Source organism: Sturnira hondurensis, unplaced genomic scaffold (assembly GCF_014824575.4).
Source record: "Sturnira hondurensis isolate 20B ecotype Veracruz unplaced genomic scaffold, ASM1482457v3 Scaffold0000880, whole genome shotgun sequence".
NCBI classification, from domain to species: Eukaryota; Metazoa; Chordata; class Mammalia; order Chiroptera; family Phyllostomidae; genus Sturnira; species Sturnira hondurensis.
Genome location: NW_028073511.1, coordinates 8,350,635 through 8,354,982, shown reverse-complemented (window position 1 = coordinate 8,354,982; position 4,348 = coordinate 8,350,635).

Below are 4,348 nucleotides of genomic sequence, written 5' to 3'. Positions count from 1 at the left end.
TTGTGTAAAAGGACAGGGCAAGCCAGCCTCTTTCTCTGCCTTCCCATCACTTCCCCCCAGACGCAGGCAGTGTCACCAGAGGGTTGGCAGAGCAGGGTAAGTCAAACCCCAGCTCCAGGCCAGAGGACTGAAAAGAAGACAACCAGAGAATCTTTCAGGAAACTAAGAAATTAAGCGAACTTCCTCAACCTTCAAAAGGGGATCTACATTTAGCAAAAGGTAGTTGCAATAAACATCACAGAAAATTGTGAAATAACATTACATTTCAGTTTAAAAAGTCACTTATTGAAAAAGAAAAAAACAAAAAGTCAAACAAAAAAGTCAAGTATGTAGCTACTGTCACTTGCCTTTTTTAGACTTAATAGTAGGTACATTGGTGTTTCTTTTATTATTATTATTGCTACATAAAATGTATATTGTGTTCTAGACACTTTTATGCTAATATTTTAGAAAAAGAGTTTTAAAAATTATGAAGCAAATAAAAACGTGTCTTTGTTACTGTACCTATAAAGTCCATGCTGTAGCTAGGGAACGCGCTGCACAGGAAATTTGAAATCAAGGTTTCTACCCTCCACTGCCACTGACTGCCTGCCTGTCTGGGTTGTCGTTACCTAACTTGGACACTTCCATGTATTTGGGGTACAATTTTGTACTTTTGACAAAAAAAAACAAGTACCAAAATTATATGAAATTCAAATGTCAATGTCCACAAATAGAGTTGGTTAGAAACACAGCCATGCTAGTCATGTGCTGCCTCCGAGCTGGAGCAGCAGAGCCTGGCTTGTGCAGCAGGGACCATGGGCAGCACTGTGGCTGCCTGTTCCTGCTGCTCGGTGCACATGTCACAGGGGCATGGTTACGGCTTGGCAGATCTTCAAATGCCACCCATATCACCAAGCTGGGGTCCATGTTTTTAATGACCACTGCATACCCATTATGTAAAAACAAGAAAAGTGGACNAAATTTTATTTAATTCTTGTTCAAGTACAGTTTTCTGTCTTATATTCCCAGCCCTGCCCCCACAGTGCTCCTCACCTCCCTCCCATTTCTACCCTTCTCAGTTGTTGTCCATGTGTTCTTTATACTTATTCATGTGAGTCCCTCCCCTTTTCCTCTATGATTCTCTCCCCTCTCCTTTCTGGACCCTGTCAGCCTGCTCCGTATTTGAGTGTCATTGGTCATATTTTACTTGCTTGTTTGTTTTGTTGTTTAAATTCCTGTCAAAGGTGAGATCATATGGTATTTGTCTTTCACTGCCTGGCTTATTTCACTCAACATAATGTTCTCTAGTTCCATCCATGATGTTGCAAAAGGTAGGAGCTCCTTCTTCCTTTCTGCATGATCTTGATCTTGCTGTAACTTTGCCACACCTTCTTTAGGCATAGAGACCCAGGCAACTTCCATTGAGTTGACTGAGTCTTCATTTCTGGATCATAGCTGTACACCCAACATTCATCTCTGGTTATGACCTTCTTAAGGAAATCTGGTTCATTGGTAAGGTTTGAATCAAATCATTAGCAACTGTAGCATGATGTTCCTTCTGCTCTGGTAGCAAAAGCCACAGAATTTTGCCATAGCATGTTTTATGCCAAGATCCTACATTGAAATCTTGGACACAGTAGTTTTTAAAATCCCCAGATCTGTTTCTAGTTCTCACACTGTCAATCACCAATCTTTGTTGATTGCAGCTCGTACACATTCAACATTCTCAGGTGTGCTGCTTGTGGCAGGCTTTCCAGAATGTGGGTCACTTTCAACAGATTCTCGACCATCTTTGAAACATTTATGCCACACTTTTATTTAATCTGCATTCATTGTATCATCTGCAAAAGTCTTCTGAATTATCCAAGATGTTTCCATGGAGAAATGTTCAAGCTTAATGCAAAATATGATGCAGATTAGTTGCTCTACTCAGCCATTTTGAATGCAATAGCCATTCAGTACACACACTCACTCAATAGCTTCTACTGCCACCACTGACTAGTACAAGTGAAGTTGTCATTGTTCACCCATGTATGTTCCAGTACACTCTCCTCAGCTGCCACATTACATCGATGTCACACAACATCGATGTCTATGTTGACTTTATCAGATTAAGTACTAATCGTAACATTGATTGCAGCAGAAGAAATGCATCAAGAGAAAATAAACTTGTTTATGACTTTTAGCCTTTCTCTGAAAACATTTGTTCAAAGATTTGAAGACACAAGAAAAATAATCATGTAGTCAATTTCCTAAAAAGGAAAACAATTTTGAATTTAGCTCTTGGTGAATTAAGAAAGGTTACCTGTAGTACTAAGTTGTTTAAGGGGTCAATGATGAGTTTAAAGTGATTGAAAAAGTAACCTATATGAATGAAGTGGCTGGAGCAACTGCAATGGGAATATTTTTTTAAGCTGAGAAAACAATAATTTGAGACAAACTGAAATGGAATCTGCTAAGATGTGCTTCAATTAATGGTCATAAAAATAGGTGGCAGCAGAAAAGTGTTTCGTTGGAAAAACTTACAAAGTCTGTATAAATGTAAGATGTTTAAAACCTATGGTTCTTTAGCATCTTTTTCATTGGCAAGTACCTGCAGAAAATATTTGAATCGTTAATGAACCAGTAATATCAACAGAGAACTTCACTCATTTTCGTGAACTTAATGACCATCAATTCCATGAATTTTTATCAGAAGAAGAAGCTGAATATCCTAACTTGCCTCATTATACAGTAACAGGATGGCCTAAAGACTTTTTAAATTTATCTTATTTATTTAAGTTTTAAATGTTTTACTTTATTTTTATTGTTTACACTATTACAGATGTTTCCATTTTCCCTCTGATGGCCTAAAGTTTGGTCACAATTTTTAAATTCAGTTGAAGTATAAAATTTTCCTAAATGAAAGAACTACCCTCAACCATTACTAGTGAAGACCAAATGGAATAGAAATTAGCATTTTCTGTAGATATGGTCATTTTTTTCTCATGAATTCAACCTAAAATTTCAAGGCAAACAGCATTTATATGGAAAACTTATAATATGTTAAAGTCATTACAATGACAACTACTGTGTGGGAATCACATGCATGTCAAGTTGTTTTACATACTTCCTATGCCTTCAAAATGTAAACAAAAGGTGAGCTCACCATTTCCAAAGATGTAGTTGGTATATTTTGAAGTACTCAAAGTACAGTTCCAGCGGTGTTTTGGGAACCTTGCTGCAGGGGCCAAGGAAACATTCATTTCAAAGTACATCTTACTGGGCAACTGAGGAGCTTCCACCTAACCTTCAATTAGCGATGAAGAATCTGCAGTGAAATGACACACTAAAAGGCAAGTATCAAGAGAAGAATCTAATAGAAACATATAAATGCCGTGTAAGCATTGAATTTGCTCAATTAAAATCATATGCTCAGGTATTTATTTATACCAGTGTTTGGCAGTAACTATTTATATGAAAAGGAATTTTCAAAGATGAACTGTATAAAACTTCATTATAGTTCAGCATTAACGGATGAACATTTCATTCAATTTTGATGATGGGAACCACTAACTCTGAACACCAATTATTCAGAAAAATGACCCCCCAAAATAAAATAATGTGCTATTCTTCTCGTTACTAGAATAGTATCACAAAAAATGTACTCAATTATTATTTTTATTATTGCATTTTTACTTTTATCAATAAAAACATTATATTAATTTGTTTTCTCTCTTGTTTTATAAGTACCCTTGACTTGGTCTCTCCTGCAAAGCCTAGAATATTTTATCCTGTCCTTTACAGAAAAAAATTTGCCAATTCTAAGACTGGATTATAAAATTAACCATACTCAGTGCAGTCTACAGAGCTTACTCACCCCACCTTTAACACATCTGTTTAATCAATGTGTCTTGCTACGTCCCCTTCATCAGGGAACTATCAACATGATGTCATCAATATAACTGCTAATGTGGCCAAGGGTGGGAAAGTTGCTCTAACCCTAAGGCAAGATGAGGGCATACTGCTACACCAGTAATGTGAAAGCAAACTGCTAAAAAAAATGCATTCACCAGATCAAGTCACATAGACACCATTGTACTGTGGGGGTCCAGAACAAGTCACCCCAAGACATGCCTCTGTGGTGTGCAGATTGTTTTGAACTAAAGAAAGGTTATACATAGGCTCAAGAGAAAGTTCTGGTCCTCCACTGACTACCTGGAGAAACTTTAATTAGTAGCCTTACCCATAATGGGAGATTATCAGAAATATCTACAGTTATAGGACATCTTGTCATTCTGTAATGACCTTTTGAAGCCCCCCCAAGGTGCATTACCTCATCTATATGTGTCTTATATGCCTCATTCCCACTGTCTACCTCTGAATA